Source organism: Melospiza melodia, chromosome 16 (genome assembly GCF_035770615.1).
Source record: "Melospiza melodia melodia isolate bMelMel2 chromosome 16, bMelMel2.pri, whole genome shotgun sequence".
NCBI classification, from domain to species: domain Eukaryota; kingdom Metazoa; phylum Chordata; class Aves; order Passeriformes; family Passerellidae; genus Melospiza; species Melospiza melodia.
The window spans coordinates 9,163,912-9,179,445 of record NC_086209.1 but is presented as its reverse complement, the minus strand read 5'-3'; the positions used below and the strand labels follow the sequence as shown (position 1 = coordinate 9,179,445).

At 43.1% G+C, this 15,534-nt stretch overlaps 1 protein-coding gene across 3 annotated transcripts in view; it reads right to left on the bottom strand.

Moving 5' to 3' along the window:
- The window catches only part of ACSL4 (acyl-CoA synthetase long chain family member 4), a 42,565-nt gene extending 27,902 nt beyond the window's left edge, over positions 1–14,663 (bottom strand). The window contains exon 1 of one of the 3 annotated variants that reach the window (XM_063170550.1): positions 14,554–14,663. The gene's annotated coding sequence lies outside the window, so the exon portion shown is untranslated. The remainder of the gene's footprint in view (positions 1–14,553) is intronic. The other 2 variants (XM_063170549.1, XM_063170551.1) reach the window with 2 other exon arrangements.
- Between the last annotated feature and the right edge of the window lie 871 nt (positions 14,664–15,534).

Genomic DNA, 15,534 nt, shown 5'->3' with positions numbered 1-15,534 from the left:
GTCCAGGCTGGGTCTCACCAGGGCAGGGCAGAGAATCACCAGGTCAGCCTGAGTTACACAGCACTGGGAATGCACTCACTGTCACTGATGACAAACACAGCTGTTTCAGTATCTTTTTTTGTGCTAAGGGAACTGAGAGACATCTTTCTGTTTCACTGGCATTTTAGTTAATGACTAGGCTAAAAACTGGTAGTTTGGACAGAGGGTATTCCAGAAGAAGATGGAAAAGGAGAAAATAAGCAACTGAAAAATACTGTTATTACCAGCATCTACAAAACATACTTGGACTAAAGGGAAAAAAATACAAAGAAAATACATATCCAATAGTAATAAAGTATTTCAGTCTAATCCCTCAATATATACCCCTGTCTCATCAGGCATTATGACAAATGTTACTCTGCTGTTCCAACAGCAAAGATAAATGTACTGTTTCCACCCAACTTTTTTAAACCAGGACACGAAAAGACAAACAGTACAAGCAAGGACAAATTTCAGAGGACATGTGGCCACAGAAGACTTCAGCAAAAGCTCTGTAAACAGCCAAAGAAGAACTGATAATCCTCCCTCCCACACACAGTAAATATACAATGGACAGACTGGCTAGGTCTGTGTTTAGCTACACAAGCATTTTGCAGTGGAAAGGTTGTGACTTGCAGGGCTCTGATGATCCAACGAGTGAGATTTAAGTCATCATCATCTTTTACTTTCCAATTCTTTCTCAGTAGCAAACTACTTCACAAAAAGAGAGTGTAGATCAAATCAATTTGAGACTTACAGATTTAAAGCCCTATTTGCCCTGCATTTTCAGGGCACAATGAAAGTAAATAACTCATGTACAGTTGGTGCCTATATAACTTAGGTCAGAGTTACAAGGTGCTTATATAGCTTGAGTTATAAGACATCAATATAACCTGTTATCAATACAAGCTAAATCATGACTTTTTATATATCTGTATAACCTGAATCCTAACTTTTATACCTATATAACCTGAAAAAATTATACAATGTAATGGCTGACTAGTATATACTACACTATAACTAGTATACACTACACTGTAACTAGTATATGGTTAACTAGTTGCTTAATGCTGAATAGACAAAAAAGAAGAAAAACCTCACCAGGTGGATAGCTTTATAGATAGGTAAGTAGAGTCCTAATGAAAAATCAGCAAATGTAAAGCCAATTAGCCAGAAAATAAAGAATTTAGACCAGACAGACCAAGGAACACCATAACTGTGCATGCTCCAAAGACAAAGTTGAAAAGCTCAGACTTGAAGAAGACTTTGGAAGACTTCATCAAAGACCCCCCACAACCCCCAAACTGGGGAGGCACAAGTGCAAAAGAACTGTCTAATAACCATGAGCTCACAGCATGTAAATTAGTTCTGGTGTGTATGTGATGGTGTTGCAGTGACACTGAGCCACACTGAGTGTATAAATGCAGCACAGCATTTGACAGAGGTGGGTGAGTTAGGAGGAGAAATCCCCCTCACTGCAGTAAACACATACCTGCTCTACAGACTCTGCTCTGTGGGGGTTTACTTCCAGCCCATCTTTTGGGCATCACAGTGTTTTACAGTTCTCAAAGCCAGATGTAATATTCCTGTTTCTGCCATATTACTGGATACTGCAGATAAAAGTTACATTCATACTTTCCAACTAATTTTTTGCTTCTAACTGCTAGGTACTTCCCTGGGCCTGGTGACATTCTTTTTTATGTATTTTCAGATATTTTCAGCACTAGAAACATAAGCATTGACAAATGCTTTATTTAAGAGTTCTTAAACTCACTATTTAAGAATTAGGGTGCTCATCTCCCCTTCTTATGCTTCCAATGATCACTTCAATGACAGCCTTTGACAATATAAGGAAATTAGGATGCCATGTGCTTTTTGTTTTGCAAATAAAGATGGAGAAAATAATCTCCATGGGTGTTTTTCAGAATTTGATCCACAGAAAATGCACTTATACTTGTCCCAGTTCTAAATATAACTCTCCATTCCTTCTGGGAGCCTGACTGGGTCTTCAGCTTTTATTTTGGCAAGAAATGCTGCCATTGATCTTACATTTACCTTCCTTGCTTTTCAGAAACTCCATCACCTCTCATCATTCACATTAGGGTGTTTTCTTCTCAGACAGGGGTCATAATTTAGGTAGTGAAATTAATTGCATACTCAAAAAAGGAAGAGGGGAGAGTAAATGCTCCTTGTGTACTGCAAGGAGCATTTTGGTCTTTTGTCTACCAAAAAGTGTACTGTAGGCTGGGAGAGATTTTTCTAAGGTTTGGTTTTCCAAACCATTTTTTAAGGTATGGGTTTTCCAAAATTCTGTAGGGACAGTCAACAAGAAGAGCACTAGAGCTGGAAAATACACTTTCCTTTTTCTCTTAGGAGCTCACATTCAAATGCAAATTCCTCCTTTTTTTGACTAAGCTGAAAGGCTAATTTTTATTTAATTTTCTTATTTGCATTTTGAAGAAATTCTCTCCTTGCAGACATTCTGATATACAGATGACTGGGTGTGCACTTAAAAAATACAAGTTTAAGAAAGTTGCTCCCACCCATGGTCATTTGAGATGGTAGCCCCTGAGATTTCAAGCATGAGTCATCTCTATTTCTCATTTTCATTGTGTAATACAAATGCTTTGAGGGTCAATAAACAGTAAGAGCCTTGGGAGCAAGCACAGTTTAATCTTTTGAACAGATTCACAGTATCTTCCAGTGAAAAAGTGATGATGTTTTTTGTATGTTTAAGGAACTGCATTTTATTGTAATTTTAATGCAAAACTTCAGCACAGTCTATTGCTTGGTTCATGTTGAACCTATCCCATTACTTTCTAGGCAAACACAACTAGAATTCATTTCTAAGTATTCATCATCTCTGGATCCACACATGAAATTCCCAAGTTGTAACTTTTCAAAGACAGGACTACATACTGCAACTTTTTACTGAATTGACTTTAAAACTTTTTGTGAGTGAACTTGCCTTCTGCTACTTTCATGTGCTTTATGGTAGGCCAAGATACCTTTAGGATACATTTCTGTTAATAATGTTATTTGGCATTTTCTGCCAAGGAAGGCAATTTTACTGCTGTACTGTTTCATAACAGTTCTTAGATTTTTATCTGCACTTCAAAGAGGAAGTGAGGTGACCAAACAAATCTCATTGCAAATTACATTTTCCCCTACAAGGCAAAGTGCACATTCAAGTTTTTACATTTAACAGCTCTAAACAATATTTTGTTCAAAAGTACTCTGAACATAATCATTCGTACTAACGAGAACACAGCAGAAACTAGCACAATTCTTCAAGATGCCTTAAAAAAATATGAAGGAAAAAAATACCTCTGAAACAGTTTTAAACACCAAAGTTTTGAACTTTACCACCCCCCAACAAATGTGCATTGCACTTCTTATTTACAGGCAAGAAAGAGTTTACGGTGCACAGCTGCAAAGGCAGAAGCATTTGATGTTCTTAGCCCAAAATATCCAAGTGCCATTTGCAAAGCAGCAGAGGGCAGAGGATCACACACTGCAGGCCTGAGCTGGAGCTGCCTCTGGCCAAGGAGCTGTGTAACCACATTTCCATGGTCCTATCCCTCAGCAAACCACACTAGCACAGGACAGCTGGGTGCTAGCACAGCCACAGAGCTTCCTGAAAGAAAATTTGTTCAGATCCTGACAGTCCAAAAGACAAAAAAGTGTGTGTGACTATTTGCAGCAAAGCACATAGCTTTGATGCCATGACTTTTGTTATTTATTTAGCTAACTGGGTAATTTTGAGTTCGAATAAAGCAGCAGCCACAGTAGCAACTGCAGAAGAAAAAACTGTGCAGCACTAGACTAAACAGACAGTAAAGTGGTCTCAGACAAATTCTGAAGGAAGTTTCAAGAGGAAACTGACCATTCTTTCAACTTATTTTTAGGAACTTTTTGTTCTGAAAAAGGGACTGAAAAATCCTTACCATGACACAGTGTATCACAACAACAATTCATAGTTTAGTAATAAAAAGCAATTAATAATTTAGTTTATTAACAAATGCAGTGATATTCAAAAAACTAACACTGTCAGAAAATGTTTCTAATTCAACTTAAAAATACACAGTCCCCATTTCAAGTCTATCATATTGATCCTTACAGTGATGGGAGGACAAAGTTCCCTGTTGAAGTTTTGAGTAAGGGTTAAGGACCATTCTAGTTATTGTCAACTATTGTCTAGTTATTGTTATTTTGCTGCTCACTAGCAGACACAATTCATTTTACCTTGAACAGAACTGTAAATTGAATGTATCTGGGTAAGCAGGTTGATAAACTCACAAAAAAATCTAGAAAAGAAAAACATAAAATAGTGAAATTTCTAGGCCCTCTTAAGTTACAAACACATCTGAATAGACCACTCAACCCAAACCTTTCCTGGCTTGGTAACAGACCTTTGTCAGGTGCTGGCTGTCAGTGCCATTTGTACAAACACTACCTGCTCCTTGAAACATGGAACAGGGGGTATGTCAGGGCATTAGAAACCATTAGAAACTCATTACATTCTCATGTTTAATTTTCACCTCAGGTTTATGTTCTGAGCACCTTCAGGAGTTTGAATGATGTAACATGCTGCCAAAAGCATGCCAGACAAAGAGTTCTCATGTGTACTCATGATGGTTAAATCTGGCATCAGGCTGCTTTGAACAGCCTCAACAGTAAAGCTTAGGCAACCCAGCAGTCAAAGCTTACCTTTCTGAAAGATAAATTACTTAATGCTATCCAAGTTACAAATGCAAATCTCATTTCAGCTAACCAGGAGAACTAAAAGCTAAGAGGTAATATGTAAAAAATGTCTCAAACTATTTGTTCTGTCTGAGGAACACCAATGGATCAACTTAGAGAAACAGACAAGAGAAACCTTTGCCACCATTGCCTTTCAGGGAATAACACATCCTCCCTTTACCTTTTCAACCCACATCTGGACACAGACCACAACCCAGAACGGTGGGAAAACATCTGGTGTGGTAATATGATCAGGACAGAGTCTTACACAGCACAGTGAGAAATAAATGTATGTGGTAATCATTCATCAAACCACCTTTGAGCATGCAAATAACCTGAACTCATTCAGGGCTAGAATGAGGGGTTTTTCCTGCAGTTATGTCAGACAGAAACTGCCAGGTGTTTATCATCTCTCCTCCTAGCTGAGTTCATGGAGCTGTACAACTTTCTGCACAGGTACTGTTATTGAAAGACATGCAAGAAAAGCAGGCCTGAAAGAGCAGCCAGATGGAGAACTGGCAATCCCAGAATGGCAAAATGCAGCACACTCCTGCAAAGAGAATGCTCTGCATGGTTTTCTAAGGCATAACCTTGCTCTGAGTCCTATTCCAGTCCCCACTGTCTCACCCTGCTTTTCACTCAAGCACAGCAAGCTTAGTTTCACTTTCTAGCTGTTCCTCTTGCCTGTGGCAATACATTTCATAAGGAAAGCACTTCTGACTAAGTTGCTCAAACAGAGGAGCTCATAAAAATGCAGAAGTATTTGCATGCTTATAAAATAAACAGATAATCCATTTTCATAATGAAAATCAAATGCATCTATCAAACAAAGGCACAAAACCAAGGCCATCAAGTTCAGTATTCATTTACCCTGTATAAATAGACAGTATGAATCAGCAGTACATACAGCTGCCTTCATGGAAAGTAACGTGCAGAATGACAAACTAATGAGCTACCATGAGCACATAGAAAATACTCCATCCTTCCTACTGCTACATCTGGTGCACAAAGACCACAGACACCACAAACCAAGATCTCTTCCTTCTTTTTAATTTTTTTAAATATTTTTGTATCACTTTGCTCTTAGTTGACATTATCACTAACTGCTTACTCTTCTACATAACATTCAAAACTATAGAAGATACTGTTTGTAAAACTAAACTTTACCTGTACAGTATTGCAATTCTTTTAGTATGTGCATTTTCATTTTGTAAGAAAACCAAACAAAAAGTGCCATACTAGGAACAGAAAAGAGAGGTTAGTACTTAAAGCAATTTTTAGGATACAACACAACATCAGCAAATTACTTTGGTGAATTGACAAAAACGTGACCTCAGTGTAAGGGAGACTCCAAAAGAGAAGTGAACAGTGCAACAAGGGTCTGGTTCCCTGAGTCTTCCACTTTAGGCTCGTGGCAGTAACTGAATGCAGCTCTGGCCTGAGGTGGTCCCACGTGGGTGCAGAGTCTGCTCACAGCCTGCAGCTGCATGGGCTGTCTGACCCCACTCATGGCTCACTCCCAGAAAGGGCCACTGAGAGAGAGGAAGTGATCACCTTGGTTTAGTTCTGCTGAAACACAGTCCTGTGCTTTGCAAGAACTTGAAATAAGCCTGAAAACAGAGCTACTGTTGAATGAAGTCACCTCCACCTATTTGTTGCTGCCCCGCTCCTTTCAGCAGCAGCCAGAGTGAGACTGCTGGCTGCAGCCTTGGCAAGCTGAGTGCATCCATGGAAGTGTACTAGAGGGGAAAAAAGGCAACCAGAAGCTCTACCATGATACATAATCCACTTTTATCTTTACTGAAAGCCAAAAGAAAAACACAACCCAAGCCCAACCCCCCTCATACCTAGCCAGTTTAAAAATTTTATTGCAGATTCATTTTATACACTCCAAAATACTTTAACAGACATAATTTTTGTTATGCCTGTGGAAGGTCAGGAGTTAGTAATTTTCCTAATCCAAAGTGACTGTGTGGTAGCTGGCTGCCAAGCTGGCAGCTTAAGCTATGAGAGCAATGCCCTCATTCATAAATTTTTGGGATTTTGCTGTGAGCCATTCAGCATGCTGTGATCCACTGTGTCCAGCTCCTCAGACTGAACTGGCATATTTGAAATAGTGACATTTCATAGGCTGCTCAGCTCCTCAGGCTACCAAAACAAATGGGAGAATGACTCAATGTGTATTCTACTTATCATGTGCTTTAGATAAACTGAATTTAATGTGATCTTTTCCAGAACTATTGCATGTATGCTGCTGGGGAGGAAACAACAAAGTACCCAATGGATCACTTAGACAAGGTGAAGTGCTTCAGTAAATCCAACCAGTTATATCAATTTGCCTTTTTTTTTTCCAGACTGACACTTGCACCCTCTTACCAGCCAGGACAACACAGACTCCTTGTGTTCTTACCAGCTTCCTTCAGCCCTACCTACTCAACAGGACAGTGGTGTCAGTGCACATTTAAATGTGCAAAGACTCATTCTGCTGCATGTGCTACCTGCCATAAACATGTGCAATAAAATGGTGAACTACAACTCAGGGTGAAATTAGAGCAAACACTTTGTAGTACCTGCCCAACTTGACAGTAGTGAGTGCTCTTTGTATTTCACTGCATTTGAGGAACTGACAGTAATCATTATTTACAATCTTCTGTTTCTCTAACTACATCCTTCTTAGTGTACTTTTTGGTTCAAGTGCACAGAAACAGACCTAATAAATAAATTACTGTTTTGTAAATTGTAACATCTCCCATCAAGACTTGTTGCCAGATAAGCAATCACTATATGAACACAAAAATGTGTTTGAGAAAGTTCTTATTTTAGCAAACATTGTGGTATAGGAGGCTTGTAATGGAGCTGAGTAAGCTCAATGTAGAAGAGGCAACTCACCTGTTCAATCTCCAAAAGTACAGCACACCTTCAGCTTTAAAGACCAGCAGGAGATCTGATTTTTTCAAGCTAATCAGTACATTTTCCCCTGAACCACAAAGGACAGCTCTTATATTATAGCAGAGCGCCTCCTATAAAAACTTCAAGCACAGGAATCAACTGGTGTGCCCAGGGGTGCTGTGGAGAACACAGAGATGGGGGAATGAAGGACACCAGGCTCCCCCAGAGCCCACAGCAGGCTCGTGGTGAGAGCTGCTGCACTGGGCAGAGACTCACACAGTTTGCAGCTGGGGGCCTTCAGGTGCCACAGCAGGACATGCTCAGGCTGAAAAACAATCACAGGAAAAGGTAAAAAACAGAAACACTGCTGTACTGATGTCTGTAAAAGCATCTGTGCAACTGAGGGACAGTGAGAATTCACTTGCATGAGGAGACTGTTACAGCAAATTTAACACAAGTGTTAGGGCTGTTCTTACCATGGCACATGACAAAGATTTTCTGGCAGCTTTAAAAGAAGTGCCTTAGGGCACACAGGTGCTCTGAAGAAATCAGTTATTTGCTTTATATTTCTTTTCCCAGAACCTGAACGGGGAAATACCAAATAAATATGCTTATAAACTACCAACACAGAATTTTCTCTTTGTGGTATTACACGTTCAGCATTATAACTTTTTCAGTTCCTCTCTATGCCAATGTTTGTTTTTTTTCTGTGAGCAGGACTTCTGCAAATAAGGCCCTTAAAAAAGCTCAAGGGTGACTTACCAAGAAGGGCAGTTACACAGCTATTTCAGGGGCTACTCTGCCAATGAGCTGAGTAGGTGGATACAAGGGATGTATAAATTACAGCAGTGCCAAGGTGAGCAGAGACACAGCTGAAAACAAAACTATTTGGGGATGGGAGGAAATACTTCAGGAAATAAGCAGCAGCATGTGGATGCTCTGACTTTCTTTAGTCGGAATGTTTGAAGGTCAAAAATTTCAGCACAGAAATAAAAGTGTTCAAGCTCTCAGTCCCCAATAAGCCCAACCCCAGGGAAGTCAAACCACATGTGGGTGTGTAGTGGGCACTGCTGACAGCACCAGAGCCCAGTCTTGCACCCACAGCACACTCAGACTGCCATGCAGCAGTCAGAAAGAACCTTAGTAAAGGCACTACTGGCACTCCAGTCACTTCTCTGAAGTTACACAGCAAACACCCAAAGTAGCAGCTGTATAAACTGGATACTGAACCACTGAAACTGAGCCACTGCATGTACAGAGGAAAGTCTCAGTGAAGGTGGGGTGCAGGATGCACCTCTTGTAGCTTATAATGTGCCAAAAACTATTTTAAAAAGCACCATCCTTTCATGCTACTTCAGTCTACTTCTCTGTCTCCTAGAATATGTCACACTTACTAAGCACAATTTAAATTAAAATGTTGTGTAGTTGGGTGAAGCACATTGCCAAGTGGAACAAAGATCAGAGAGTGTACTAATACTACCTTCCCTTTAAAATAGGTTGCAGTGTCTTGTAATATAGCTAAAAAAAAAACCAACCAAACAAAAACCAGGTCTGCTGTACAAATCTAAGAGCACTTTTGCCAAACATAACCATTAGCTTAATGTCAAAACTTTTACATGTTGGCCCAGCTCATACTACAACAAAGGAAGGGGATAGAGTAAATATGTCATTAACATATATTTTAAAAATACAGCATTTATTTATTATAAGTTTATTTTTTTTATTACCTTAAAACAAGCATTTCTGTAACTGCCTGGGTATTGCTCACTTACAATCTTATTTTTTGCAGTAAGGAGAGTTAGAACAGAACACCACCTCAGTGTTATTAAAATGGTAATTTAAACATCTCGTAATTAGTACAAGCTGTAAGAGAACAAGTACTGGGATGTAATGTGCTATTTTAAATCTGTCCTTGCAATGTTAACTTGTTTCTAATGTCACAGTTTTTCAAGCACACCTAAATTATTTTTAAAATTGATACGCATATTAATATTCTAACTGCCAGTAAACATCTATGCTATAAAACATCAGGGTTTGGAAATAAGGGCACTTTCTCTGTACACTAACAAAAGTGATGAGCAAAACTCATGCAATGAGCTGCAGTATCATTACAGCTTCAAGTCAAACAGATGTGTATACAGGTCTTCTGCTCTGAGTTTTGACATTTAAAGCTGTCATTGCCAGACCAATGAGTTTACAATAAGACCTTTAAAAGAAATAAAAACTTGTTAACCTAAAAGGAAAGTTACAAGTATGTTTCTAAAATAAGATGCCCTACTGATGAAGCAGTAATGCACTACAGGGAATCAACAGTCAGATCAATATTCATGGAAGGAAATCCTGCAAATCCCAGTACATTCATTTTTGTCCTCAAGGAACAACAGTGGTATTGCAGTATAACAGATTTAAGAGTCTCGGATTTAAAGTGATAACCAGGGTTCCACCTTGGATCACTTTAAATCTGAGACTCTTAATTCTGTGATAATTGGTAGATCACTTTATCTCTACCTTGGAGATAAAGATATCTCACCTTGAAGCCTGGTGAACTCCCAGATGTACAACAGCCCTTGATTTAGTATCAACTGTACTATAAAACCCATGCAATAATGTATTTTTTTAAAAATAATTTCTCAGTAGCTAGGATTCCTTAAAACCACTTTACTGAGGTGAAAAGTACCCTTTGATTTCAGGGGCAAGTCCAAGTGCTTAGCTCTATCTGAAATAAAAAAAAAGGAAAACAATTCCTCACATCCTTCACATTACACAGCTGTTACTCCAAATGTAAAGCAAATAAACTGCACACCGACTTTCTGAAGCAGCAGCATTTGCTCCGACCTCACATCCATCCTAAGCAACTCATGCACTCAAACTCTAAAATTCACCCATTATACAAACTGACAATCTGGCAACATACTGGCTGAAGGAAAACACTTCCCACTCCTCCCAGTCCCATGCCCACAGTCATCTTTCCTTGCTTGTTCTGCTCCTCCATTTCCCAACACTGCCTGTGCTATTTATTTCCTTACTAAAAATTTGTTCAATGTGCCTTTGAGTTTTCTGCTATATTTGGGATCATCATAAATAACTCTCCAGACAATTGTTCCATCAGGCCTCACACCCACACACTCCTTGTAACAAAGCTCTGCAGGCTCAAGGCCTCATCCAACCTGGCTTTGGACATTGCCAGGGCTGGGGCATCCACAGCCCTGCTGGGCAACCTGTGCCAGCCTCTCACCATCCTCAAGTAAAAAAGAAGTTGATGCCTGCCCCAGGTCAGTCCTGACCCAGAAGCTACTCTGAGCTGTGGCAGCACAGCCCAGCAGCAGCACAGGAACCTGCACAGGACACAGGCTCCCTATCTAGGGCAACAACAACAGCACCAAGAATTCCCACCCCCACCACTCATTCCTAACCTCTGTCTCACACACTTGGTCAGGTAAATAATGTTATGAACACCTGGCACACAATGGAAGCTGTATCTTGATTAGGAGTGCACTTCACAGGCAGTGCTAGGCAGGAACTGATAGCCCTGATAAGATGTGGGCAGGCACAGCAGTGCTGTAGTTTATTTACCTTCTGCCCAACCATTTCTGTTGATACCAGTGCAGATCTCACTAGGTGCTTTCTGAAGAGAAGGAAACTGAAACCACAGCTCCTAGGCAAAGCTGGCCACTGGCCAAATCTTTTTCCAAACAGCATCTTTTAGGTCATGTCCATATAAAACCAGCAAAACCCACTCACAGCTCCAGCATACCCAGGACTAAGGCAAGGTCCTCCCCGTGCACAGAGCAGTCTGACAAAGGGCCTTGGTGCTGTCAGGCTCCACAGGTGTAGGAGAAACCTGTCCCACCACCTGAGTGTGTGCCTGACCTGCAGTGCCACACAGCTCACCCCGAGTGGCCCCAGAAGGAACAACCAGTGCTGCACTCAGTTTGCTTGCATGTGCCTACCTACAGAGTTCAGCATTTAGAAGAAACAGATAGCTTCTAGGAGTGTCAGCAGATTATAGGCAATGCTAACTTCCCTCCACCACACTCAACCAAAAAAACAATAATAATCCATATCCACTGTAAACATAGCTCTGCCAGCAGAGGAGAAACTTTCTTAAGCCATCCCTTCCATACAGCTAGTCCATTCCAAATGGAAATGTGAAGGGCAGTAATCCCAGTTACAGGGAGGAGAGCAGGAGACTGGAACAACGATGAACACCAAAGCAGTCACTCTGCAGCTGCCCCAGAAGGCAGTAAAATTAAACAGTGTGGACAACTTTTGAGATAAGCCTTCCACAAAAAAGGCTGAAGACGTTGCAACATCTAAATAACAATCCAGTCCATGAACAAACAGAAAGAAACCATAAATTCTGTTCCTCGGGAAATTGTTTTCCTCCTTCCATTCAACTTCCTTCTCTCCTGCAAAAACAAATGTCCTGAAGCACAGTAACCACATGCTTATTTGAGTATAGTATGAAATTTCCCTTAATCATTAACTCTAACTCTTTTTTAGTTTAAGCAATGCCTTACCCAGAAGGGTTCTTATAAAAGAGCACTCATTCATTTCTCATGCTAACTACCTAACTCTATTTATCATTAACTTCAATATATTTTGCATGTTTACTTGGCTCAGGCTACTGTTTGGTATTTGAGTACTAACTTTATTTACATCAGTGTAACAGGCTGCACGTATTTTACTAGATAGATATCATAACATCACCTGGCACATAACTGTATGCTAAGCCTTGCCTTAGTAGTTTGTTAGGAAATGGTTTCTCCATTTTTATAAAAGAGCTGAAGCATTACCCTTGCATTAGGAGAAGGTGTCATCTGCTGAACTCTGCTAATTTATTATGCTGAAAGTTTATAGCTGCTGCTGTTGGATTATTCAATAGCAGCCAGTGGGCAGCACCACCACTGGCAGGGCATGTTCCAGAGGGCATTAAAGTAACACATTAAATAACTGTGCATGAAATGCAAACCCCTAAATAATGAACACCTCCTGAAACCCCCCACCACAGCAGGGTCTGGGGGGAAATCGTCTCTTTCAAGTTTATACAATTCTATAATTTAAGACAACAATGAAAGGGGAACTGATAAATACAAAGAACTGAGAGCTGTGTTAAATATGTATTAAATAGTTTCCAAAATAACTTTTATGAGGAAATATTTAAGGCTTCTGTAGAATTGTATTAGAAGTCAAACTTTGTATCCATGCACAAAGAGCAGAAGAAATAAAAATGAAATCTGAAAATGACAAGTTTCATTTCAATGAAATGTCAGAGACTGCGGAACTTGGTTACCTGTCTTTTGATTGGGTGGAAAGACTGAAGACATTAAAATCTTACACATATCTTAGGGAAAAAGAAAATCCATGTCTTCAGTCATTGCAGTTAGTCTGAGTTGACAAATTCCAAAGATTTAAAAAGCAGAACTTAAAGAAAAAAACATCGTATGTTTCTAAGGTTTATCTGCAGCTTTATTTGCTCATTTTTGGCCTTGAAATTGGCAAGGCTACAACTGCAAGTTTGTCTAGAATAGTAAATGACAACACACATCATATTCTTGTTTTCTGCAACAAACCAAGATGCAAAGAGGACCAACAGCGGATGCAAGCAAGGACCAACATTACCCTTAACCTAACAATCATCTTTCACCATCATCAGGGACTTCAACTGTCCATTTACTTTCTATAAAACATTCCTCAACACCAAAGCCCTCTGTAACCTCCATCTCTATTTACTGAACATCCTCACTGAAACGTTTTGTACTAGCACTCCTTTTTTACCCAGCAGAAATGCTTTATATTTCATTTTCCCCCAAATATTATATGTTATAAAGGTTTATGCTACAATTATTTCATTAAGAGACTAGGCAAACTGGATCAGGAGAGCTCTGTGCAGCCAGGGCAGGGACCCAGGTACTGCACGTGCACTTGCTTTTCGAACAAGTTTCAGAAATCCACAACGGGGATGCTCTAGAACACCAAAAAGCAAAATCTAAAATATTCAGCCAGTTTCTTGCTTTCCCTGAACAGGTGTTTAGTGACGTGGAGCAGAGAAGCCTGCGCTGGGCGGTGAATCACCTCTCCTCATCAGCATCAGCCCATCTCCGAGCCCAGCCTCCTCCCCTGCATCCAGGCGGGGGGTGGGGGGCTCCAGGGGCCGGGGGGCTCCAGGGGGAGGCCAGAGCTCGGCCGAAGCACCGGGCAGGGCCCAGGGAGAGGCCGGGGATGAGCTCGGGCCCGGCGCGGAGCCGGGAGGGGGCGGGCGGGGGGTCCGGCTGCCGGCGGGAGCGACCGCGCTCGGCCCCGTGGGCTGCGGGCGTGACGGGGAGCGCCAGAGCTGCCCCGGAGCTGCGGAAAAGACCCGGAGAAGAGCCCCGGCCCAGGGCGGTGCTGGGGCGGGCAGGGGCGCTTCCCGCCCGGCTTCACGGAGGGCCGCCCCCCCGAACCCCTCGGCACTTCCAGGCAGCCTTTCCGCGCCGCCACCTGCTCCGGGCAGCGGCCGAGGCTGCTCCTGCCGGCCCGCACCGGAGCGCCGAGCCCCGGTGCATGCTCTGGGCCCGGCCCCCCGAGCCCCGGCGCATCCTCTGGGCCCGGCCCCCCGAGCCACAGCCGCAGCGACGGATCTGACCCCGGGTAACCCCGCTCCTTCCCCGGCTGACCCGGCCGCCTCCGCCCCGAGGGAGCCCCGCGGGCCCCCAGGCCGGGGGCAGCGCCAGCCCCGCAGCCCCTCTTCGTGAGTGGGGGGACCCTCACGCCCCTCGCCGCCCCCAGATGCTGCCGAATGGCAGTAAGGGGGGGAACCAGCTCTGGCTCGTCCCGTCCCATCTCATCTCATCTCATCTCACCTCACCCCACCCCACTCCATCCCATCCCATCCCATCCCCGCTGCGCAGAGTCCTCACTCACCGTGCCCAGCCCCGGCGTTGCCGGCGGAGATCACAGCGCTACCGGTGGCAGTACCGGCCGCTAAAATGGCTGAGGGCGCGGGGGAGGAGCGAGCCCCGCGCCGCCGCCGCCAAGGCCGCCCAGTCCTCCCTCCCCCCCCTCGCCACCGTGACGCGCTGGGGAAGGGGCGGAGGCGGCCGCGGACCCGAGCCCGGGGACGCGGTCAGTGCTGCCGCCGCGTCCCGAGGTAACCCCGGGATTCGCAGGCTCGTGAGGGGGTGACACGGGACCCCGGCCTTCGGGCAGAGCTCGGTTAGCGCGGCCCTTCTGCGGGGTTTGTCGCAGGCCGCGGGGCAGGCCGAGCCTCGGGCACACGGCAAAAGGCGCTGCCGAACCCCAGCCCCGACCCCCGGGCAGGCTCCCGCTGCAAGCAGCAAGGCCGCCAGTCCGGATCTTACAGGCTGGAACAGACGGCTCAGATGTTTGTACCCCAGTTTTGGCTCCTGACAATCTGGAGACCACCAGGCCCGGTCGGAGGCCCCTTTCGTCTTTATTCAGAACACAAGGAACGGGTTTCAGCAGCAGTGCTGACGAGAGCGACTGGGATTACTCACAGCGTGGTTCAAAAAGCCAGAGGCTACAAATATCCCCATGATTCATGCAAGAGTTTGCCAGATGGTTTTAGCTGTTTTGGAGTCTGAGGCTTCTTCGGAAGAGAACTGGCACAAAATAACTTGTTTTTGACAATGCCACTTCTTAATAGTGTGTAGGGGAAGAGGAAACATTTGGTGCTCCATCTCTGTGGAACAGAAGTCCAGCAGGATCCTCCCCCGCCCCATATGGAGTGGGACAGAGTGTGAAAAAAACAAAATTGGCATATATTACATAGCCATTGCTATATTTGGTAACAGGTTTGCTTCCATAAAAGACAGCACCTTGCAGGAGGCTAAAGGGTTCTGGCAACAACTGCACATGCAATGTGGATGTTATATTCAATAATTC